This window comes from Diabrotica virgifera, chromosome 3 (genome assembly GCF_917563875.1).
Source record: "Diabrotica virgifera virgifera chromosome 3, PGI_DIABVI_V3a".
Lineage (NCBI taxonomy): Eukaryota > Metazoa > Arthropoda > Insecta > Coleoptera > Chrysomelidae > Diabrotica > Diabrotica virgifera.
In genome coordinates, this window is record NC_065445.1 from 259,628,927 (window position 1) to 259,656,210 (window position 27,284).

General features: G+C 32.6%; 1 protein-coding gene across 2 annotated transcripts in view; it reads right to left on the bottom strand.

The window, feature by feature from the left end:
* LOC114324757 (ras-related protein Rab-3) overlaps positions 1-27,284 on the bottom strand; it is a 148,569-nt gene that overhangs the window by 118,178 nt on the left and 3,107 nt on the right. The window contains exon 1 of one of the 2 annotated variants that reach the window (XM_028272591.2): positions 15,451-15,590. The exons of the other annotated variant lie outside the window; for it this stretch is intronic. The gene's annotated coding sequence lies outside the window, so the exon portion shown is untranslated. Of the gene's footprint in view, positions 1-15,450; positions 15,591-27,284 lie in introns of those variants that run through there. 2 annotated transcript variants of the gene reach the window in all.

A 27,284-nucleotide genomic window follows, 5' to 3' on the forward strand; every position in this document is an offset into this window, starting at 1 on the left:
TTTTGCTAAAAATATTTGTTTCGATAAAATATTTACTTCTTGAGTTATTTGGGAAAGACTGTCTGAAAACGTAGTTTTTTTACGAAAAATCAACATTTTAAATCGCGAATAACTCGAAAAGTATTGACTAGCGTAAAAAATTTTTATAGAACAAAAGGTGCTTAAAATAAGTCAATTTATCCATTTCCGGCCTTATTTTAAACACGCGTTTTTCACCCCCGAGGAGGGGTAAATGTCACCCCCAAGTAAAACAACCAACGGCAAAATTTCAACTTTGAAGTGGAGGGTAAGTAGAACCTAATTATAATTTTCATGCAATTCGGAGTTGCCCCTGGAGATTACACTCCAAAACGGTCATTTATTGTGCTAAAAACAATACTGTAAATTTCATTAACATCGGTTAAATACATTTTCCAAAATAAATTTTGCAATGCAGCTTTCCCAAAAAAAAATTAATTTTTTCAAAATGTTGCAGGACTGAACACAAAGCAGATAGCAAGTTGAATTTTTTTACATATAGAAGAGTACTCTAACTTTCATGTGCAAATTTGCAAACATAAAATCGGTTAACTACCGCGGCGTCAGGAATTTTTTTAAATATACATTAATTTTTGGTGCTAGGCGCAGGACAGCGGTGTTCGATTCACACGAGTTGATTTCCACCAAAATTTCCTTCAATTTTTATCTAATATATTATTTTCTTACTCTATATTTTGTTGTATTTTAATATTTTAATTCCACAAAAATTTAACTAATTTGATTATTGTTTGTGAAATATTGTTTAAACAATTGCATATGTTTAAAAACAGTAAACTTTTATTCTCTAAGTTAAAATATATGAAAAAAGAAAGTTTTTGCTAAAAAAATGTAATTTTAAAGGACAAAGTATGTGTTTTTATTTTGCAAAAAACAAATTTATTTTTTTACATCAAAATGTACTAAAAATTAAAATTTATCAATCATTATCAAAGGTCACTGGAATGCCCATTCAGAGCAAACGTATCCGCTGTCCTGCGCGTAGAACCAAAAATTAATGTTCATTAAAAAATTCCTGACGCCGCGGTACTTAAGCGATTTTAATTTTGCAAATTGAAAACGAAAGGCACAGTAATCTTCTATAAGTAAAAAAAACTCAACTTGCTGTCTGCTTTATTTTCGGTCCTGCAACATTTTGAAAAAATGAATTTTTTTGGAAAAGCTGGATTGCAAAATTTATTTTGCGAAATATATTAAACCGAGCTTAATGAAATTTACAGTATTGTTTTACTATATAATACAGTTTTTATGGGTGAATTATGAAGGATCTAAGTGTAGCATAAATGGATGAAAAAAGTAAAATGCGAATACATGTTTTTTATGTTTTTTAGCAATTCTTGTTATTTTGCAAAAAGGGTGAAAATTTTTAAAATTTGTAACTAATCCTATACTGTAGGAAATTTAATTGCGCAACTTTTATGTCAGCACGACTTTTCTCGGAAATTAATACTTTTAAAGTTATCATCAAAAAACGAAGAAAAAAATCGAATTTTTTGTTCATTTTTTGACATTTTGATTATTTAAACTATGTTCCGGACATTTTTGAGTGGGAGGATAGCTCAAATATTATAATATGAGTTATTTTCAAGCAATTTCTGCAATAAAATATGAGTCACCTCTTAACATCCAAATGTACTAATATTTTTACAGATGCGCCTTGGTCTAAAATAGCACTCTGATTTTGCATGAGAGTTTAATGAAAGGGTAACAAATCAATTGGAAGTTCTGTCCGACAAAATACATGGGACGTTTTCGTAGTCTGAAGTTCCCCTGTTCCAGTGTTCCCCGTACATCAAAGTTTGTCCGACTAGACAAATTTTCAGCTTGCTATTAATAAACTTTTTTGGTACGCGGATCCAGGCCTATATTAACAAAATACCATATTTATATTTTAACGCTACAAAATTGAACATCAAAAACTCTTCAATTAGGTATATTTACTTCCATAAAATGGTAATTTCGTTGGAACTGACATTTTGCCACAAAAACAAGTGAAAATATTTGATTCATGTTATTTAATTACTAGAAGGTCATTCCATTTGCTGTTGCTGGCAGTGACTCGCTGGTTGTGTTTTTTTGTTTTTTGATTTATTCATCTGTTCAATTTGAAAAATAAAGGCGGAAAAAGAGAAATCACGGATATCTCGCTATGAAAAATCATAAATGACTATTTTACATGCATTAACATGCATTTTAAGATGTTTTTTTAAATTGGTAAATATACAGGAAATAAATTATTATTAATAAAAACTGGTTTAAAATTATTATACAGGGTGTCCAGAAACTCCCTCGACAAACGAAGACCGGAGATTCTCAGATAATTTGAAGATAATTTAAACCAATTCGTCTAGTCCGAAAATGCCTCGTAAGGGAGCTAATGCTCTTTAAAGATGGCGTCTTGTAATTAGTTTATTTAAATAGCTCCAGAACTCTTCTATCTAGAAAAACGATAACTGGTCTATGTATCTCCCAGAGATAAATCGATTCTATCAGTTGTGAATTTCTAGTACCGGTCATAGGCGTTCGTTTCGGGTAGGACAACGCTTATTTTATTCCATAACTTTTGTCTTTAACTTTTAAGTATTTTTGGCACTTGATTATCAAATTCTGAGGTATTCTAGTACTAAAAGTTACTCTTGCTTTAAGTCGATACAATACACCGTTTTATTTTGAATTTCTTTTTTTTAATTTTTGTTCAAATTCAAAAAGAGGAAAAGTTTTCAAATAGATTTTTCTATAAAACGGTGGATCCTACCGACTTTCAAACAAAGACGAGCAAAGAGTACGTTCTATCACTATAATACCTCAGAATTTAATAATCCAGTATAAAAAATGCTTAAAAGTGATGCGATAAAATAAATGTTGCCATACCCAAAACGGACGCCTATGACCGGTACTAGAAATTCGCAATTGATGGAGTCTACAATTTATCTCTGGAAGATTAATAGGCGTACCAGTTTTCGTTTTTCTAAAAGCAATAGTTCTGGAGCTATTTTAAAAAAACTAATTACAAGACGCCATCTTTAAAGAGCTCTAGCTCCCTTACGAAGCATTTTCGGAATAGATAAATAGATTAAAATTATCTTAAAATTATCCGAGGAGCAACCTCCCGTCTTCGTTTGCTGGAAAAGTTACTGGACACCCGGTTTATAACACATATCTATGTCTTATAAGACATGTTGTTATAAGGAAAATCGCGGACGAGGCTCTAAAATACCATAAGCCTGCGTTCTTTTGCTTGATTTACTTTAAAAAATCCTTTTACAGTGTAACGGTTGGCCTAGCTATACATTCGGCTCACCAGCAGGAACCATACGCGCATCGAAACCAAGTGGACGAGAAACATTCTACATTGGAGACCACGCGAGCACAGCTGTAGTATAGGAAGACCATAAAAATGAATGCTAGAAGACATTAAAACAAAATTGGGGAGAAACTGGCACAAAACAGCACAGTGGAGAACAGGGACGAGTGGAGAACTCATGAAAAGGCCTTTGTCCATGAGTGAAAGCAAACTTAGTGAAAAAGAAGATTATAGATGGTAAAACATTTTTGCTTATACTATCGTAGGGTTTACTGTAAAGAGACCGAAATCATTAGACCGAAAGCAGTAGACTGAACTCATTCGACCAAAAAGCACTTTACCGAAACCTCACTAGACCGAACAGTAGGAGACCGAAAAGCAGGAGACCGAAAAGCATTAGGTACATGATACAGGGTGCTCAAAAAGGATTGTACTCTGAGTAAGGGTAACATCAACCTCTCTTCACCCTTTTTTTATAATGGTTGTTGTCATAATCATGAAACTCAAATTGGAAGTAAATACAATTTACCCTTAATTTCTTTTACTTGTCGCACTAAAAGAGATAAGACAAATGTAATTACATCTAAATGTCATTTGGATGCTTATTAGAAATAGTTAAAATGGTGTTACCGTCACTCTACGCTTAATTTATTTTTACCTTCACTAATTTGTTTAACGGATGAAAATTATTTTATATCAGACTGTACAGTACAGTACTGTACTGTACACAGCCTATAAAGTAATACAAAAAACACAATAAACAAAAAGACAGATACACAAAATCTTGACAAAATTTACTGCAATATTTTTTAATTTATGTACCATAGGTCTAATGCTGTTCGGTCTAGTGAGGTTTCGGTAAAGTGCTTTTCGGTCTATTGAGTTCGGTCTACTGCTTATGGTATAACGATTTCGGTCTAATTGTCGTGTACCCTATCGTAGAGAAAGGTGATACTAAGCGGTATGTAAAAAAATGATTATTCTGCTATTCTGCAAGAGAAATACTTTAACGAAATTCCGACTAAAATTATTTAATTTTCACATTCCACCACATAATAGTTGCTATCAAAAAAAATTATATAACGGCAACAATTTCATTATGTAGAAATTGGCTGTACAAATAAATAATCGCAAAATTTCGTTTCAAAATAGTACTCACACGTTTTAAATGGCCCAAACGGTCGAGCTTGCATGATCAATTTTATTTATGTACCGGGTGTCCCAATAAGAATGGCTCTCGGCCATATCTCAGGAACCGTTTATAGCAGAGCTTTGAAATAAAAAATTTTATAACAAAAGTTGCCTCAGGAAAAGCCTGGAAATTATTTTCGTAATTGTGGGACCACCGCTAGAGGGCGTAATTGAATATCAAAAATTAAAAAATCTAAATTTTACAAAATTTTCCTAATGAAGGGGCACTGGAAATCTTATCTTCGTATTCCTCATAAAATTCTACGCACATTTGATTTACAAGTTTAGGTCTACCCTTGGAAACAAGAGGTGGGGGCGAGTGGGAACCTTGTTATGAAAAACTGGCTGTGAGTCCGGTTCTGCTTAATCAAATTTTGCAAACTTGGTCTTGTTGAAGACAGATCTTTTTCGTCAATGTAAAAGTTATGATTTCGAACCAACTTACTGAGTAATATACCAGCTAGAAGGCGTTATTTAATTTTTTTCAGAAATCTAGTTTTCTTTGGAAAATATTAAATACAAACATGCATCTTTAATACCTTCTTCTTCTTAACGTGCCCTATCAAGTCCCCTTGACGTTGGCGATTAACATGGCGAAACTGTCTCTGTCTCGAGATATTCTAAATAGGTGTTCTGCTTTCTTTATTCCTGTCCACTCCCGGATATTCTTCAACCAAGAGGCCTGCTTTCTACCAATTCCTCTGCGTCCTTCGATTTTACCCATCATAATAAGTTGAAGAATATTATACCGGTCTCCCCTTACTACGTGTCCAAAATAGGCCATCTTTCTATATTTGATGTTATCAAGCAGCTCGCGGGTAGCATTTGCTCTCTTAAGGACTGCCACATTTGTCAGCATAGCCGTCCATGGTATTTTTAGAATACGTCTGTGCAGCCACATTTCAAAGGCCTCCAAACGGTTAATGGTGGATATTTTTAATGTCCATGCTTCGACACCATACAAGAGGACTGACCAAATGTAGCATTTAGTCATGCGCTTTCGAAGTTGAAGTTGCAAGGTATCATTACAGAAGAATGACCTCATTTTTAAAAATGTCGTGCGGGCTATCTCGATTCTACATTTTATTTCTTTATCTGGATCTAGTTGTTCAGTAATATGGCAACCAAGATATTTAAAACTGGGTACTCTTTGAATCATATGACCATCAACATATAACCGTGAATCTTGATGGGCCAAACGGCTAAATACCATGTACTTTGTTTTTGAACAGTTTATATTTAGGCCAAACTCTCTTCCCACTCTGTCAATGGCATTTAAAAGGTGTTGTAATCCATTCATATCATCACTTAAAATAACTGTATCGTCTGCATATCTGATTGTATTTATCAGAATTCCATTAACCTTCACACCCCATTCCAAATTATGCAGCGCTTCCTTAAATATTCTATCTGAATACAAATTGAACAACAGTGGGGACAGTATACAACCCTGTCTGACGCCTCTTTGTATTTTGCATATTTCTGTTGATTTTCCATTTATGCAAGCTGTCGCTGTTTGACGCCAGTATAATTTTTCTATGATTCGTACATCTTGACTATCAACTCCTTTATCCTTTAGTATTTTAATTAATTTGTGATGTTGTACTCGATCAAAGGCCTTCTCATAGTCAATAAATACAGCAAAGACGTCTTTCCTTTGATCTCGGCATTTCTGCAATAACACATTTAGTGCAAAGAGTGCGTCCCGGGTTCCCAGTCCATTTCTGAAGCCAAATTGTGTTTCATCCTGGTCTTCTTCACATTTATCTCTGATTCTACTGTGGATGATACGTAGAAAGATTTTCAAGGTGTGGCTCATAAGGCTTATCATTCTATAGTCGCTACAGTTTTTCGGACGTTGTTTTTTTGGTAGGGTTATGAATTCGGACTTTAACCAATCTTCAGGGATATCACCAGTCGAATAAACATCATTGAAAAGTTTAACTAGTATTCCAATGTTTTCCTCATTTATGAGCTTCAACATTTCTGTAGGTATGTTGTCGGGACCAACGGCTTTCTTGTTTTTTGCCAATTTTATAGCATGTTGTATTTCTGATTTTAGTATTTCTGGTCCTTCACCTTCATCTAAAGTGTCCAGTTCTTCGGGTCTATCATCATTATACAGTTCATTTATATAATTATACCAGGTAGTTCGGATTTCGTGTTCGTCTATTATCATTTTTCCCGACGAATCGGTTATAGTATGTGGAGTTTTCTTATAATAAAGACCAGCTACTTCTCTAACTTTTTTAAACATATTAAACGTATCATGTTTTTCATTCAACTTTTCTAATTCCTTGCATTTATCCTCCATCCATTTTTCTTTAGCTACCTTTATTTTTTGTTTAATTAGTTTTTGTTTTTCTTTGTATTCTGTTTTGTTATCTTTCAGTTTTCTTCTCTGCTCCATCAATTCCAGGATTTCATCAGTCATCCATTGTTGTTTTTTGTGCCTCTGCATCGTTGTCGTATATTTTTCCATTACTTTCCAGGTAAGATCTTTAAACGTGTTCCATATTTCTGTATTGTTTTCATTTGTTGAATTCTTTAGCTGATTATTCAGGTCATTTTCTATTAGCGTTTTGTTGGATGCTGATATATGTAATTTTGGTGTTTTGGGGTTTTCTTCGACTTTTTTGAGCTTCACTTGGATGTCAGCTATTAGAGGGTTATGGTCTGAACCGATATCTGCACCAGGATATGTCGTTGATCTCTTGACACCATTCTTAAATCTCTTGTTTACTAGAATATAATCTATCTGATTTCTAATTATATGAAGCGAGTTATCTCCTGGTCCCTTCCATGTATATAATCTTCTTTTGTGTAATTTGAACCATGTATTTGCGATTATCATGTCATGTTCTTGACAGAACTGGTATAATCTATCGCCTCTTTCATTGCTCTCCCCTAGTCCATATCCACCTATCAGGTCAGATCTTCGTCCTTGACCAATTTTCGCGTTAAAATCTCCAATAATATATGTGATTTCGTTCCTTTTTAGATTGTTAAGTGTCTGTTTTAATTGACTATAGAATGATTCAACATCATTGTCATATTTCTTTTCTGAAGTAGGGGCATATATCTGGATAACATTGACATTAAATGGTTTACTATTTAATTGGAGTATCGCTAGTCTGTCATTTACAGGCACAAAATTTTTTACATATTTCTTGAATTTAGATGTTATAAATATGCCAACTCCATTCCTATGATGTACGTCATCTTCTACACTTCCAGAATAGTATAGTGTGCCTTCATTTTGTTCACATGTTCCCGCTCCAGGCCAGCGGAGCTCACTGATGCCCATTATATCAATTTTTAAGCGTTTAACCTCTTGAACTAAGTTACTGAGCTTGCCTGCTGCATAGAGGCTTTTAACATTCCATGTGCCTAATCTGATTGTACTGCTAGACATTTTTAAAGTTGTCGTACTTTTTAAATTGTAGGGGTTTCGTGTGGTGACGACCGGGAAGGCCCTACAGTCTGGTGCGCACCCTTCCCTGCCGGATCTTGGTTTCCGAGATCCATGATCAGTAATACTCTGATTATGTTTGGATTGCGCCATGTTAACTTTACTCGGGAGAAATAATTGGAGTGGTTTCCCGTTGCCTTCCCCAATGATTTTTCTGGTGCATTAGGTTTACTCCTGTGGGTTGGATAATCGGAAAGGATTTTTGGATATTTGGTAGGAAACTTGGATCGAGACATGACCTCCCCTATTTGGGTTTGGGGGATAGCCATGGCTTGCGTGAGCAGGGTCGCGTCCCTGAAATAGATCTGACTTACACCGGGGTCGTATAAGTGTATCTATCCGCTACTACTATCTTTAATACCATATTACAAAATTAGACAAAATTATCAACAGAACAGCGAAAACCGCATGTTAATACCTTTTTTCTATCTCGAGATATCTTACAAAACTTGTTAAAAACACAACTATTACTGTCACCGGTAAACGAAGTTTAGGAAAAGTAGAGTGCTATGGAAACAACAAAGAAGCATTTTCCAGCTGTCAACGTATATTAGGTCTTTTCAACGCTTTTCATTTGTTTCGAGCCTCGTTTATATCTCGTATATTAATATTATACACGGATTATACGGCATATGACAGAGGCTCGAAACAAATGAGAAGCGTTGAAAAGCCCTATTACAAAGAAATAAAAACAACTATTTAGTGATGACATAAATATTTAAATTTTTGCCCATCATTTTCGTTGCAAACATTTACTCTTTCAAGAGTAGATTGAAAAGCAGTCTCAATTTCTGCTCTCGATATGCTTTGAATGGCGTTTAGTATTCTCTGTTTAATGTATTCTAGAGTAGTGTATGATAAGCAACAATTTGAATATTTAGATCGTCACTAAGCAGTTCTTTTTGTTCTTTGTTATATTTAATTATAATAGTATCGTTTCTCTCTATATTGTTGTTTTAATTAATTATATTTTTATACGTTGACATCTGGAAAATGTTATTTTGTTTTTTTCCACAGCACACTACTTTTCATTAACTTAGTTTACCGGTGATAGTAACAGTTATGTATAAAGTTTACACGTTTCTCGAGATATCTTGAGATATAAAAAAGGTATCGACATGCGGTTTTCGCTATTCTATTGCTAATTTAATCTAATTTTATAAAGTATGATTAGAAATGCATACTTGTATTTAATATTTTCCAAAGAAAACTAGATTAAACATTAAATAACGCCTCCCAGCTGGCTTATTACTTATTAAGATGGTTAAAAATTATCACGTTTACATTGAAGAAAAAGATCTGTCTTCAACAAGACCCAGTTTTCAAAATTTGATTTAGCAGAACCGGACTTACAGCCATTTTTTCATAACAAGGTTCCCACTCACCCCCACCTCTTATTTGCAAAAGTAGAGTTAAACTTGTTAAATCAAATATGCGCAGAATTTTATGAAGAATACAATAATCGAATTTCCAGTGCCCCTTCATTAGGAAAATTTTGTAAAATTTAGATTTTTTAATTTTTGATATTCAATTACGCCCTCTAGCGGTGGACCCACAATTATGAAAATAATTTCCAGGATTTTCCTGAGGCAAATTTTGTTATAAAATTTTTTATTTCAAAGCTCTACTATAAACGGTTCCTGAGATATGGCCGAGAGCCATTCTTATTGGGACACCCGGTACATAGGACTGACACAACTTCGATCATTTTCTATACAGTGTAGCGAAAAAATATGGCAACACGGTAATTTCTCGGAAACCGCAAGAACGATTTTTATAGCTTTTGGTGCGTAAGAGTCTTCTAATGCGGCCGATATTATAGTGATAATTACATTGTTGTCAAATCTAAATGGAGCAAACTGTATCTTTTTCGTTTTGAAGTTCTTAAGAAATACTGATTAATTTTCATGTTATATTCCCTATACCTAAATGCCATAATTTCGGAGTTATTGCTAGGTACATTTATTAAAACAAATTAAACAAATTATAAAAATCAATTTTTTTCCCGGACGGACAATATTTTATATTCTTTGGATTCTTAGGAACAAAAAAGATCTTTTGTAATTTTCCTCTAAAGTTAATCGTTTCTGAGTTATAGCAATTAAACACTGAAAAAATCGAAAAATGATTTTCAATATTCAACAACACAAGTACAATGTTGCCAGTATATATTATAATATTATTTTTGAAACTACGAAGTATCTAAATTTAAGCTCAAACCTTATTTTATCAGATACCGATAAGTAATTTGGTGTTATTTTATTTTAAAATATTTTTCTTTAGTTGTTAATGCAGCCCGATTGCCATTCCTCTCATATGCACTTCACTAACAATTAAAACAAAACCACGATTTAGAAAAAAACGTGCCAAAAATTCTTATTGGGAGCTGATAGAAAAAGGTTTTAGCTTGAACTGAGGTAGTTCGTAACTTAAAAAATTTATTTTTGTACTGGTGTCTTTAAACCTTAAAAATCGTCATTTTTCGATTTTTTTAGTGTTAAATTGTTTATAACTCGGAAACGATTAATTCTAGAGGAAAATTACATAAAACCTTTTTTATTCCCAATGATCCAAAGAACCTAAGATACTGTCTACCCGGGCCGAAAAAAGTTGATTTTTATAATTTGTTTAAAATTTTGTTTTTAATAAATGTAGTAATAACTCCGAAATTATGGCAGTTAGGTATATGGAATATAACACACAAAAAATCAGTGTTTCTTAAGGCCTTTGAAAAAAATATACAGGCATATGAAATAAGCAAGTTCATTAGATTAAAAAAAAAAAAACGGATGATTTGACAGCAATGTAATTACCACTGTATTGTCGGCCGCATTAGAAGACCCTTACGCATCAAAATCTATAGAAATCGTTCTAGTGGTTTTCGATAAATTACCGTGTGTTCATACTTTTTCGCTATCCTGTATAACGGCAACAATTTCATTTTTATAGAAATTGGCTGTACAAATAAATAAACGCAAAACTTCGTTTAAAAATAGTACCCAGACGTTTTTAACGGCCCAAACGGTCGAGCTTGCATGATAAATTTTATTTATGTAAATGGGTCTGATACAACTTCGATCGTTTTCTATATAGGCGAAACAAATAAAAATACGGTTTCTCTCTCTAATTGATAGATAACAAAAAAATATGGAATAATAATACTTATTAAATAAGAATTTACTTTAACAACACGTAATTGGAGGTAAATAAAATAAAATAAAATCGTTCAGAAAAATGTATTACGTTTTTGGGTTATTATTTCTTCAGTCAATCATTATCGCAATATAACTGGTAATAATTTAGATTCTTAAGAATATTTTTTATATTCTTAGGACGGACGCAGACTGGACCGGGCTGCATCGTCGTCCCCGTTAGCGAAATAATTCCCATTCGATTTTTTGCACAAACTTACTTAAAAAAGTCCTTATAATAAATCTACAGGGTGCCAGGCGGTGCCGTGGTCGAAAAATTATTTAAACAATGTTTTTGAAACAAATTCACAAAAATAATTTTTTCATTTCCAACAATTTTTTTTAGATAATCTGGGTCATTCTGAGCCAAAAAGGTGTAATGTGATTTTTCTCTAAAATTGATTATTGTCTAGTTATACCCGATTTAAAATTTGAAAAATGCGAAAATGACCATTTTCGCATTTTCAAATTCTAAATCGCATAAAACTCAAGAACAATGAATTTTAGAGAAAAATAAGAGGGGAGACCTTTTATGTTCAGAATGACCCAAATTATCTTAAAAAAATTTGTTCGAAATGAAAAAATTATTTTTGTGAATTTGTTTAAAAAAAATTGCTTGAACAATTTTTCGACCATGCCACCGCCTGACACCTTGTGGATTTATTATAAGGACCTCTTTTTGACTAATTTTGCGCAAAATTTTCGAATCGGAATAATTTCGCTAAAGGGGGCGACCAAGAATGTCCAAGGTGTTATGTAACAGAGACCTAAAATTGGCATTGAGAATCCGCCTACTTCGCTGCTACGTGTTCTCAGTCTTACTTTATGGTGTCGAGTCCTGGACTGTGAATAAAATCGATCTAAATCGCCTTGAGGCTTTTGAAATGTGATGCTGTAGAAGAATTTTAAAAGTTTCCCATAAAAAGCACCAAGCAGAGAAAGCTTAAGTACTTCGGACATGTAATGGGAGGTCCCAAATATAGGTTGCTACAAAATATTATGCAAGGAAAAATAGCAGGCAAACGCGGTCCAGGACGAAGAAGAACTCATGGTTGAAGAACTTGCGAGATTCGTATGATGTTGATACAAGCATGCTATTTAGGGTGGCAGTGAATAAAATTATGATAGCTATTATGGTAACCAACTTTCTGAAAGGACATGGTATATGAAGAAGAAGAAGGGGCGACGATACAGCTCTAGACAGTGATCATATATATTGACAATTGTCAAACTTAAGCAAGAAATTCCCAAACTACCAAGAAAATGAAAAGAACGGAAAAAATATCAATTAGAGCGACTCCAAGATAAAGAAGTATAAAAAGAACAGAGGAAGAAATAAACAAGAGATTGGACATATTCACAATGAGGAACATACAGGAGGAATGAGAACTAATACACCCATAATTAATGCGACAGGTCTCAGCATTGGGAAAGTAGAGAAAGAAAGGAGGGAATACTGGTTTTATGAGGACTGCAAAAGAATCCAAGAAGAACGCAAAAATGGAAAGTATTACAAGCAACGCAGAGAAAGTAAAGAGTAATATAAAACCAAAAGAAGAGAAGCTAAACGATTATGTAGACAAAAACAGAAAATTACTGGAAAGACAACTAGAACTTACAAAAGAAACTATGACCAAAAAGAAGTTAAACAATATTTATCAGAGAATAAAAAAGAAACGAGTCACACAAAATAAGTGCAAAATGTTTTGCACAAATAAAGATGATATGTTACTAGGAAACAAGACACAAAAACTAAATGGATATGAGTACGTCGAAGAACTACTAAGCGATAAAGACCAAACAGAAAAATAAATACAACAAGAAACACAAGAATAAAAAAACAACAAACACAGAACCGAAATGGCAGTAATAAGTGAACTAAAGAATAATAAAAGTACGGAAGGAAGTGGTGTTATAGCAGAGATATTAAAGGTATGAAGAGATATACTGCAGCAAAAGAAGCTTGACTTATAGAAAAAATATAGAAAACCGAAAAAATGCCAGAGCAAGAGAACAAAGCACTCATCTGCCCAATTCAAAAGAAGGTGATAAAACTGTCTGTGAAAATTACAGAAAAATCACAATATTAGAAGGAATATATCAGATACTGGCAAAAATTAAATAAACAAAAATAAAAACCTATTAATAAGAGATAATAGGAAACCACCTAAGGCTTGTTTCAGACAGAAAACAACAAAAACCGATCACATTTTTATGCCAAAATTTCTGCAAAATAATAATTATGAACAAAATCTAGGCTTGCATGCTGTTTATTGATTATAAACAGGCATACGACTTCATCTCACGATACGAACTATTCGAAGCAATTAGATCAGATTAGAAGCAATATTAGAAATATCAGAGAAACTGATACGATTAGTTAAAATACAGCTAACCAACACAGTCAATAAAGTGATGATAGAAGAAATGTTTTCACATCAGTTTAACGTCAATGCAGAATTAAAACAAGGAGACCCTCTTTCAAGACTCTTATTATTCAACCTAGTAGTGGAAATGATAATTAAAGTAGCCAATATCCAGACAAGTGGCACGATACTGAACAAAAGATAATAGTGCCTATGTTTTGCAGATGGCTTAGTGTTTCTGGCACGTTCAAGAATAGAACAAAAAATATTTATATATATCGGGTGTTCTACAGCATTCGCCGTTTCCCGCATCCTATTCGCCATGCTTTTCGGTCACGAATATCTTCCTCGTTGAGTTGTCTACTGTTCATTGCTTTCTCTACGTCTTGTATCCATGTTCTCTTCGGTCTGCCTCTTTTTCTTCTCTCGGGTGGTACATACTGGATCATTTTCTTGGGCCATCTTGTTGGTCCCATTCTCTGGACATGCCCGTACCATATTAATCTTTTTTGTTCAATTCTGTCTATAATATCCTTTTCTACTTCCATTCTTTCTTTTATTTCTTCGTTTGGGATATGCTGCAGTTTAGATATTCTGCAGCTTCTTCTAAGCGCGTCCATTTCTAAAGCTTGAAGTCTTTTATTTTGTCGGTCTTTTACTTCCCACACTTCCGAGTTGTACAGGACAATTCCTTCCACGATAGTTTGGTAGATTTTTTTCTTTGTCTGATTTTGCAGTCCTGTACTCCACCAAATGCCATTTAGCTGTTTTATAGCTTTTCTTCCTTGGCTTATTCGATATTCTATATCTTGATCGCATGTGGAGTTTTTGTCAAAAATTGAACCTAGATATTTAAATTCATCACATCCTTTTATGTATTCCCCTTCTAATTCTAAGTCTTCAGTATCACCTCCGACTACAAGGTATTCAGTTTTCTCCATGCTCATTTCCAAACCCCATTTTTGGTACTCCTCTTTCAATTTTCTAATCATGTAACTGGCGTCATCTTTATCAGCAGCAATCACAACTTGGTCGTCAGCAAATAGCAACGTATACAAATAAGAATCTCCTACTGGTATCCCCATTGTTTGGCATTTCCTAGTCCAATATTTTAACAAAAAATATTTAAAAACCTTAAAGAAAAAGCTAAAAATATGACCTGATTCTAAATCAAGAAAAAGCCAAGGATATGGAAATGAGAGGCAAAAATGCGGAAAGAAAATTAATGGATCACGAATGAAGTCTAAGTACGAATGACAGAAAGTATAAATTTGAGAAGGTAACAGAATTTGAGCATCTAGAAGTAACAGTACTTACAAATAGAGGAGACGAAGAGAGAGAAATTAATAAAAGGTTTTCAAAAGGTAACAAAGAGGTAGGACTATTAAACGCACTATTCAGTACAGAATCTCGTCAAGACTATTAAAGAAAAAGGCCTCTAAAGCCCGTAGTACTGTTTAAAAAATAATAATTTTTTATTTTATGTATTATGTAACTTAACATACTCTTTATTTTAATAAGAAAAAATAAATAAACATTACTTACAAACACAGACTGTTGCTAATTTTTCTCAAATAAACAAAATAATCCCAATAAATAATAATATCAATTTGAAAAGATGAGGTACTGATAGCAAAAACGTTGTAGCAATATATATATATTTTAATATATAAGTATTTTATCAACATTTTTAATAATATTACACCATTTTTTAACAATATTTGCCAACATTTGTTTCCATTTTTTATTTCCATTGCGAAATCCCTTACGCGCTGGAACACTTTTCCAATTCCTCCCTACACAAATCTGACGAAGAGGTTAAAACCCAGTAACCCTTCCTTAGTGCTCAAAATAAGTAAAAAAACGATCAAAAATCCATAAAAAACTTACCACTAATATACGTCTCTACGAACTTCTGTATCCTACAATCAACGCACTCAAAAATATATTATTTACACTTCACTATTTACAAAAATCAGGACTTTTAGGTATTTGTAGGTCTTTTAATTCAGGACAGAGTCTTGTGTCAAGCTCCCCACTGGTTTTAGCAGGGATCGATCAGCTGGGAAAAGTACACTCCCGCATGAAAATTTTCAGACATTTCCGATCGATACTGTATTCATATTGGTGGGTGGAAGATACGATTTTGAGGCGGGAAAGTTTGAGATCCGATATTTTGGTATGTGGTTTATTGTATAATGTGTTATACATGAAATTCCGCGAATCATCAAGAAATGAATATTCTGGCAATATATTGCATTATTGAATTTTGTTGAAGAGAACATTAAATTTCATATTTAGTGTTTTTTGCTACTCGCTGCAAAACAACAGGTGTATTATAATGTCTATAAAAACATGTTGTCTTTGTTAGGATCGTTGGTGAAGGATGGTCTTGCATGGTTATAGCTTTGCACTATTCTTACAGGGTGATATTTTCTGCCGTCTTAAATCTTGAAAAATAAGATTCTTTATTTGTGAAATTTCTTTTCCACCTTTATAACTAAAATAATGCTTTGTACGTATATTGACAACTTTATTTTATATATTAAACAGAATTAAATAACTACCAGAAACTGGGACGCCTCTTATTAAACATGTGTCTTTATTCTCCCTTAAGTACTAAAAATTGACAAGAACCAATATCCGGTTACTAGCAGCAACCTTACATGGCGCTCATGCATGGCCTTTGATGATAAATATTTATTGAATAAAAATATTAAATAAAAACACAATTTTTTGCAAAAATAAAGAAGGTATGCTACTAGGAGATGTTTGAGTAAGACGATGTGAAAACATATACTCGAATAACTACCTAGTCCAAACGAAAGTAAGAGCTAGAATCTCCAATGCAAAGAAAGTCAAATGGGTTAAAAAGAAGAGGTCTAACGTAGAAGCGTAAAAAAACTTTACAATAGCTAAGAAATTTGAAGAAAATCTGAAAGGTAAGCTAGAAGACTTACAGGTGATATATTTGAAGATGTTGAAAACCATTGGAAATCGTATAGAACCATTTTTGAAGAGGTAGCAACTGAAGTGTTTGAAAGACAAAAGAGTGAAGAAATAGGGTTAAAATGATAAGGTGAGCAATGAGAAGAAGCAACGTAAAGAAAATGAACCATCTGCAAGACTCCAAAGACGAAGAACGAGAAAAGTCAAGGAAGAATTTAGGCAGCTAAGACTAGACGAACACGAATACTTAAAAGAAAGAAAAAGAAGCATTAATAAAACCAACTGAGAGAATTAGAAAAGTATAGAACTAACACAAAAATGAAAATGCGAAAATGCTACAACAGGATTAACCAGAACCAAAAGAAATTCAAACCTAGACCATCAATAGTTAGACATAGAACAGGAGAAGTCATTGGTGATCAGGACGAACTACTAGAAACGTGAGCAAAAGAGACAATTTTGAGGGTAGACTAAATATAAGAAGAAGCAGATACCCAGCTAAAAGGCGTCGATGACTAAAGAAGGAAAGTTGATCTCAACAGAGGAAGAAGTTATCATAGTAATATATCAGTACGAAAATTGAAGGAAAATAAAACTCATGGATTGCATTCCTTTTGAACTTTTAAAATATGGCCCAAAAATCTGACCTGTAGTATAAGTAGTCTAGTAAAACGTAGAATCAATGATGATGATGATGATGATGATGATAATGATGATGGTCTTGTATCAAGCTCCCCATTGGTTTTAGCAGGGATCGATCAGCTGGGAAAAGTACACTCCCGCATGAAAATTTTCAGACACTTCCGATCGATACTGTATTCATATTGGTTTGTGGAAGATACGATTTTGAGGCGGGAAAGTTTGAGATCCGATATTTTGGTATTTGGTTTAATGTATAATGTATTACACACGAAATATCGCGTATCATCCAAAACCCAGTGTTTTGGAAATACACTGCATTGTTGGTTTTTATTTATCTAACTCTAATGTATCTTAAAAATTTAATATTTTGTGTTTTTTTATACTCTCTGCAAAACAACAGGTGTATAATATCCTATAAAAACATGTTGTCTTTGTTGAGATCGTTGATGAAGGATGGTCTTGCATGGTTATAGCTTTGCACTGTTCTTACAGGGTTATATTTTCTGGCGTTTTAACTATTTGCTTTAGATTCTTTACTTATGGAACTATTTTCCACTTTTTAAAATAAAATTTTATTTATGTATATTGAAAATTATTGTATTTTATCTCTTTAACAGATTTAACGAACTACAATATACTCTGCTTAATAAAGAGGTGTCTTTATTCTTGGATACTAAACACATCTAATAGGTGTCCTTGGGTACTAAAAATTGAGAAGAACCAATCTCTGGTTATAAAAAAACATAAACTTATATGGCGATCCTGCATGGCTTTGTTAAGTATTTATTGTAAACAGGTAAGTGTCCAGATTAAAAAGGAACTAAGTAACGTAGAAAATAATCAATAAATAAGATAATAAGAAATGCAGGTATGATTATAAAATTGAAAGAAAAAATGAAAACTAATACAAACAGCTATGATACTAACAGAAGTCCATTTCCAATGCAAGTAGGCGTCGTTCCAGAGATTTAGTAAGTTGCAAGGATTTAGTAATTATTTACTCAGAGATATTAAGTGCTTGCTTCCATTGTGTAAAGGAAAGATTCAGCATAAAAAAACACAGGATGAATAAAAATCTCATCGCTACGAAATTTTGCGAACTATTTAGTATCCTTGTTAGACTATTAATATTTATTTTTATTATTTTTATTTTATAATATGAACATGCATCAAATACACACTAGGTTGGTGAGAAACATAAAAAAATATATAGTGCGTACTTTTTTGTTTTTAAAGTAACCACTTGTAATTATCACAGATTGTTTAATAAATTTTTTGTACAACCGTAATAAAAATGCAATTTTTAGCACTCCATACGAGCGTTAAAAATGCTACTTTAAGGTTAATTATTTATATGGGAAATAAGCCACAATTAAAATGAAAAAAATAATTTTATTAACGTTTCGACGCCCAAATCGGGTGCCGTTGTCAAAATACAAAATATTACTAAAATAAACTAAAGTGTTGTTGCTAAGCAAAAAAATTCTTCTAATAATTTATTTAATCTCACTCATTTATATTGGCAATTCAGACATATATTATACATTTTAAAGTAGAAGACTTTAAAATGATATTGCCAATATTTATGAGTTGCGTTCCTGGGACGACTTACTGAAAGATAGTTCATTCGATTACATGAAATTAACCCCAACTCAAGAATATTGATTGTCATAATATAAAATCACATTTTTTAACAATTTGTAATTAATTTTTTAGCTGAATACAAGAAGTTTTTAATATAATATATTACAGTCCATTCTATCAGAAGTTTGTCCATAACATTTGGTTATAAAATGAGGAAAATATCAATACCATATATAAAAGGACTATCCGAGAAACTTAAAACAATAGGAAATAAATTCAACATTTCAACAACATTCAAAACAACAAACACATTGAGATCTATTCTATCTAAAACTAAACCTAACAATGATCAAGAAAGAACAAAGAATTGCATTTATAAAATACCTTGTGAATGCGAACAATTTTATTTAGGTGAGACATCAAGACCATTAGACGTTAGAATAAGTGAACATCAATCTTATATTAAAAATAGAGAATTTGAGAGATCTCAAATATGTCAACACGCATGGGATAATGAACATAGAGTTCAGTGGAGAGATTCAAGTATAGTCCTGAAAGAATCAGATAGTAAAAAGAGAAAAATCAAAGAAGCGGCTCTAATTATGCTAAATGAAACCAATTGTGTCGCAAATTCCTCGGTAGAATGCAGTAGGATGTGGTTACCCATACTGAAAGAGGAAGTCAATAGAAAGAAAATACCAAGATTAGTAAGTCAATAATATCGAGCTAGTACATATTTTATATTTTAGTATTACGTATATATCTAGTATTATTAATATTATTTATAATTTAAACATGTTACAAGTCAGAATTTGGTATTATTTTTTGAGAGTAAATTAATGTAAGACCAAATACTTACGATGTCGGGATAGTATCACAGGGTTTTTCCTGGTTTTCCCTTGTGATTTACTATGAAGTCTCTAACGCGAGAATTTTACTGTCGTTGCATTTGGTTGTCTTTTTAAAGACATATCACATGCTATAATTTTTTATGACGGATATTCTTGAGTTGGGGTTAATTTCATGTAATCGAATGAACTATCTTTCAGTAAGTCGTCCCAGGAACGCAACTCATAAATATTGGCAATATCATTTTAAAGTCTTCTACTTTAAAATGTATAATATATGTCTGAATTGCCAATATAAATGAGTGAGATTAAATAAATTATTAGAAGAATTTTTTTGCTTAGCAACAACACTTTAGTTTATTTTAGTAATATTTTGTATTTTGACAACGGCACCCGATTTGGGCGTCGAAACGTTAATAAAATTATTTTTTTCATTTTAATTGTGGCTTATTTCCCATATAAATAATTAATCATAAAAATGCCACAAGAAAATAGCTTCAGAGCTACTTTAAGGCACTAGTGCTTTAAAAAAATTTTAAGGAACTACAGTTCGTATTGACCGTATAGGCAATTTTGATGTGATATCAAAAAAATATAAAAATGGAATGTCAGTCAAGTTCAAGTAAAAGTTTTTGTAGATATTGTCCTGTAATTACGTTTGTAGAAAAAACATTGTATTATATTCGTGTTAAAAAGTACATTTTTAAGGCACTCATGTGAATTACAGAACTCGCTATCGCTCATTCTGCAAACTTTCACATGCGTGCCTTAAACGTGTACTTTTAACACTTATATCATAAATAACTATTATTTAATGACACTGATAATCAACAAACTAAACTAACCTAAGTACATAGTAAAAATCTAAATATATATTAACTATAACTGTAACTATATTCCTACACCTCCCTCTTTAGTGTTTTGCTATCAGGAACACTTTTTAAGAATTCTTCTGTTTCTTATAAGAAGTCTGCCACTTGGCGTTTTTATGATGTATTTTCTGTTGTCTCCTATTGCGGTTCGACAATGGAGAGCATTGTAACTAGGCAATTTTTTTGTTATGTTGATATAGTTGTTCCATTTTATCTTTGCTCATGCGTCATGATTCATTTTCAAACAAATTAAATCAAAACATAAAGTGAAACGTACATCAATGTGTATAGAATCTAGTATACAGTATACACAATGTACGTATATACACATCGACGTACGTTTCACTTTATATTTTGACTTAAGTGCTACGGTATTTTTTACAATAGAAAAAATCAAGTATGATGCAGCGAGTGAATGTTTATTTGGTAAGGTTTAAAAGCAAAGGAAATTTATTGAATATTGAAAGTGTATAAGGACTCTTTTCATTCAATTAGTATAGTAAAAAGATGGGATGAAGAATTTAAACGTGGCCGTAAAAGCCTTAAAGACGATCCACATCAAGAACGTTCAAAAGCAGCAACAACACCAGAAATCGTAGAAAAAACACAGGATATCGCTTTGGAAACTTATCGAGTGACCCAACGAGATTTAGTATTTAATAGAAGCCCTAGGTGTCTTAGTGGGCAGTGTAAGAAATATTTTGACTAAAGTATTGAATTTCGCAAAGTTGTGTTGACAAAGACTGCTGCACCCGCTGACAATGAAACATAAACAGATTCAAATGCGACTTTTTCAGCACATGTATAACTTACTCGATAGGATACGCTGGATTTTGTGCGCCGGTTCATCAATATGGATACAATTTGGGTCTATCACTATAATTCAGAATCAAAACAAGAGGCAAAGAGTAGTGTGTGAACCCGGTTCTTCGGCTCTGAAATGAGTTCGTATACAGAAATCGACCAAGAAGGTGTTATCATCAATTGTTTTGAATGCAAAATGATTGTTGTTTTTGGAGTATATACTTGCAAACTGGTAAAAAAATCTGAATGTTATTCTAACCTTTTAGAACGGCTAAATGAAAAAATTAGTAAAAATAACTTAATCTAGGCGCCAGAGGAGTCACCGTGTCCTTTTCAATTCTGATGGACAATCTCAACGGTTTCTTATGGATTTTTGGCTGCTGATTACGAATTTCGAGGGTGGATTTCGATCCAAGTGGTCAAAAAATTGTTATAAACGATTTAATTGTTTATAAGGCGCTGGCTCATAAACTAAAAGAGATAAAAAAGAATGTTTCAAATAAAATTTGTTCGTTAATAAAAAAAGAAGAAAAAACCTTTACTAAACTTGAATTCAACAGTTAGAACTTAAGATATTGTAAAATTAGTGCACAATGCAAATTGCAAATGGCAAAATAAGTATTTTTCGAAGCTTTATCGATCGTAACTCAGCTTCTACGCATGCAAATAAGCCTTAGAAGATCTCATTTTAAAGCTTCATTAATAGGCTTTCAAACAAAATTTGCTAAATTACTTTATCTTCATTTATTTTAAAGTTATACCCGTTTGAAATTATATTTTCTTAAAAAAATTGTACATTAATTTGTTTATAAGGGTTTCAAGTAAATTTCAGCTGTAAACATATAAACTTCAATTAACAATAATGACAGAAAAACTCAAAAGGAATATTTTTAACTTTTTAAAATGTTCGTAAGTTTATTTTTGGTCAAGATATCGATATTTAAATGGCGCGCCATGAGGTGCAAAATCGGCTCATAGTCAAGTATGTAAGTATTTTTCGACGCTTTATCGATCGTAACTCGGCTTCTACGCATGCAAATGAGCCAATATGTGATATCAATATAAAAATGGATCGAGTTCTTTTACAGCATCATCATTGCATATAAAACGAGCATTTATGTTGTGGCGGCATACACACAATTGACGTGCCTTGATGATGTTGCAAAAGAACTAGATCCACTTTATATGGATATCATATAGATAATCAGACTCTGAAGCCCCAGAAATTTTTAGTTTTACTGAGTACAAGAACTAACTTAGTACCACCATGTAACTGTAAAAATTGCTCTAAGAACTTATGCAGATGTAAAGCTGAGTTTCTCTGTATACCTCGATGCAGATGCATAAAAGATAATGTTTGTAAATATAGTATTAATAAATAAAATTAACTTGCTTTTTAGTTATATTTCTGAAATATTATCTAGATTTTAATGTTTTTTTTTCTCATTTAGTACAAAAAATAGAAGACAAAGTAAATAGAATGAAAGGTGATACGAGGTACAGTATGATGATTTAATTATAAGAATTATACGATAAAATTTTATTAGTATCTTCAAAAATGAAAAATGAAGATAATAGAAATTACAATTTGCATCTAGAAGTTAGCGCGTGAACCTTTACGCGGTGAGCCAATCTCGCGCCTCAGAGCGCGCTATTAAAATATCGATATCTTCGCCAAAAATAAACAAACGAACATTTTCTTAAGCTCAAAATATTCCTTTTGAGTTCTTCTATCATAATTGTTAATTAAAGTATAAATGTATATAGCTCAAATTTGCTTGAAACCCTTATAAACAAATTAATGTACAATTTTTTTAAGAAAATTTTAACTGCAAACTGATATAACTTTAAAACAAATGAAGACAAGGTAATTTAATAATTTTTGTTTGAAAGAATATCCATCAAACTTTAAAATAAGACCTTCTAAGGCTCATTTGCATGCGTACAAGCCGAGTTACGATCGATAAAGCTTCGAAAAATACTTATTTTGTGATTTGAAATTTGCATTGTGCACTAATTTTACAATATCTTGAGTTTTAATTGTTGGATTGAAGTTTAGGAAACCTTTTTCCTTCGTTTTTCATTAACGAACAAATTTTATGTGAAACATTCTTTTTTTATCTCTTTTAGTTTATGAGCCAGAGCCGTAAAAACAATTTATAAACAATTAAATTGTTTATAACAATTTTTTTATCACTGGAATCAAATTCCCCCCTCGAAATTCGTAATCAGCAGCCAAAAATCCATAAAAAACCGTTGAGTTTGCCCATCAGAATTGAAAAGGACACGGTGACCTCTATTTGGCGCCTAGACTAACTGGGTTGACAGAAGAAAAAAATATTTTTTATGACAATGCACTGTGTCATATGGGCATCCATAAATTAAAGTTCGAATTGTTAAAACATCCACCGTAAACACCAGATTTACCCCCTAGCGACTTGTATCTGTTGCAATAACACAAAAATTCATACGTAGAAAGTATTTTAGCGGAAGCGTATTTTGCAGCCTTTCCAAATTCTCACTTCAGGATGGAACAATTGGATGAATAGTCAGGCTATATACTGAATAATAAAGTGTAGTTCAAACCATAAACTTGTGTTTTTCTTATCGTGTTGAACAGCCTATTCTTTATTGCTTAACCCTTTTCTTGACAATGTAACAAATTTGTAACATTTTCATTTTAGGTCATAGGTGAGTTCTAGGTGACTTGAGGCGCATTCTGTTACTCACATTTTGTACTAATAACATAAAACTTTCCCTAGATGGCAATATTTAACATATATTTTTATTATTACCGATTTCTGATAACTTCTAAGTGATGCCATCTGTCACCTGTTGCATTTTCGAGAAAGTTCTTCACTGTTTTTACAAACTTTTAATTTTTTATAAGAAATAATGCGTTTTTTATTATTTTAGTGATTGTTTTGTACTGTGCAACTATCCTGTAAATAGAGAGTTAACGTTTTATTTGTTTTTTATTTACTGAACTGTCAAAAACCACTGTCAAATATTTGTAACAAATTTGTTACATTGCCAAGTTACGGTGAGTAAAGTTTTTATTTTTTCTCTAATGTGGATTTTAAATTTTTTTATCTCTGCAATATTTTTATGCAATTTTATTTGTTTTAGAGATAAATATATTCAGGGTAAATAAAATTATTTAAATGTTTTGTAAGTCAGGCACTACTTCCTTTCAGTGCAAGAAATGTGAAGGGGTAGGCTACTTTGTCTAAATGATAAAAGAAACTGTTTATACGAATATCACCACAAATAAGGAGTTACCTATATTAGAAGGATTTTATTAAGATTATAATAATTATATTTTATAAATAAATAATTCTATTTTAAAATTACAAATTTTTTTTATTTCTAAAAAAATTAATTTTTCTAAAATTTAGTAGGTGTATTATGACACGAGAGCACTCCCATGAATTCAGATATATGAAATCTGAACTTTGTTCTGAGAAATCGGTTCAAATCTTAGAAATTGGATGGATCATCAGTGATAATAAGGTGTATGGTATTCTTGTCAATGTAATAAATTTGTAACAAATTCAAATTTGGTACTTAAGAATAAATTAAAGGTGAAATATCTATTTCATAAATTTTTTAATGCCCGACTGGTACTTTTTATCCAAAACAATGGTTACTCTCAACCTTTTGTGCTATCCCTAAAAATACAAACGCTAAAGATTGCAGTGAATACAGAACAATATCATTAATAAGTCACATTCTCAAATTATTCTTGAAAATAATACATGGTCGTATAAATAAAAAACTAGAAGAAGGAATAGATGATAGTCAGTTTGGGTTCAGAAACGGGCTAGGAACCAGAGAGGCGTTATTTGCTTTTAATGTGTTAGCTCAAAGATGAATGGACATGAATGTGGATGTGCATGTTCGTTACGTTGATTTTGAGAAAGCTTTTGACAAAGTAAGACATGAAAAGTGAGTCCAAATTCTAAAGACAAAAACATAGACAAAAGGGACTTACGAATAATAACAAACCTCTACTGGAAACAACGAGCACAAATTGTAATAGATAACGAACCCAGTCTAGAAATTGAAATCAGGAGAGGAGTTCGGCAAGGATGTATTATGTCTCCATTACTCTTTAATGCATATAGTGAAGCCTTTTCTGAAGAAGCATTGCTATCTCAAAGTGAAGGAATAATAATTAACGGAAGATCTATTAACAACATAGGATATGCAGATGACACCGAGATTATGACAAGCTCTGCTGAACAACTCCAACTACTACTAAACAAAACAAACAATTTGTGTGAAGAATATGGACTAAAAATGAATATAAAAAAGACCAAATACATGATAATAACTAAGAAAACAAACATACAAACAAGCATACATTTGGGAAATGTACCGATAGAAAGGGTTGATTAATACAAATACCTAGGAACCCGGATTTCAGAGAAAAATGATCAAATAACAGAAATAAGGACCAGGATAGAAATAGCAAGAAATGCGTTTGTAAAAATGAAAACAGTTCTCTGCAACAAAGACCTTAGCTTAGAACTGAGAGTAAGAGCTTTGAGATGCTACGTGTTCTCGATACTACAATATGGACTTGAAAGCTAGACATTAAAGCAATAACACATAAATAAGCTACAGTCATTTGAAATGTGGTGTTACAGAAGGATGCCTAGAATAGTATGGACACAGAGGAAAACGAACACGGAAGTACTGCGAGAAATGGGTAAAAAATGCGAAATAATAAACACAATAAAAATAAGAAAGTTATAATATCTGGGACACGTAATGAGGGGACCGCGATATGAAATGCTAAGACTGATAATACAGGGAAATATAAGAGGCGGAAGGATTATAGGAAGAAGGAGAATGTCATGGTTAAAGAATTTAAGGGACTGGTGTAGATGCAGTTCTATAGAACTCTTTAGAGCAGCGGTGGATAGAGTAAAGATAGTAATGATGATATCCAACCTCCGATTAGGAGACGGCACTTGAAGAAGAAGGTATTTTTTGACAAATAATGACATGATTTCGAATTCAGTTAAGTATGATATAATGCCCTGGCCTAGGGCATTATATCGTGCATTATATCATGCATGTTATTTTGAAAAAGAACGCCCTAGGGCAGGGGTGGGCAAATACTTTTAAGCGCGGGCCAAAATGAAATTTTCAAAATACATATCTCCCGGGCCGGAGACCTATACCCAGTTACGCTGCGCACACGCTAATGTTTTTGGTGGAGGTTTTTCTCTGCCCAAGAAAGTTTTTTGACATAAATACTATAAGTATCATTTTAAAGCATAATACATTTGACTGTTAATAATAAATATTAGTTATGTTATAGTAAATTATCTTACTTGTGTGTACATACGAACAATTTGTTCTCAGTAAAATTACGAAATTTTTAATCATCATCATCATTCTCGTTGCCTTATCCCTATGCGGGGTCGGCTTCCCTAATTGCATTGCTCCACACAATTCTATCTTGGGCCATATCAATGTTAATCCCCTTTACCAACATGTCCTGCCTTATCGTCTCCCCCAGGTCTTCTTTGGTCTTCCTCTCCTACTCCTTCCAGGAATCTGCACTTCAGCTATTCTTCGTATTGGGTGGTTAACGTCTCGACGTTGAACATGACCAAACCATCTTAACCTATGCTCTCTCATTTTGGCATCAATTGGTGCCACACCTAGACTTCCCCTAATATACTCATTTCTAATTTTATCCTTCTTTGTCACTCCACTCATCCATCTAAGCATTCTCATTTCCGCCACATGCATTCGCTGTTCCTCTTTCTTTTTCACTGCCCAACATTCAGTTCCGTACATCATAGCTGGTCTTATGGCTGTTTTATAGAATTTTCCCTTCAGCTTCATTGGAATTTTTCTGTCACACAACACACCACTCGCTTCTTTCCACTTCATCCATCCAGCCCTAATTCTACTGCATGCATCTCCATCTATTTCTCCATTACTCTGTAATACCGATCCTAGGTACTTAAAATGATTGCTTTTTACAATCATTTCACCATCCAAA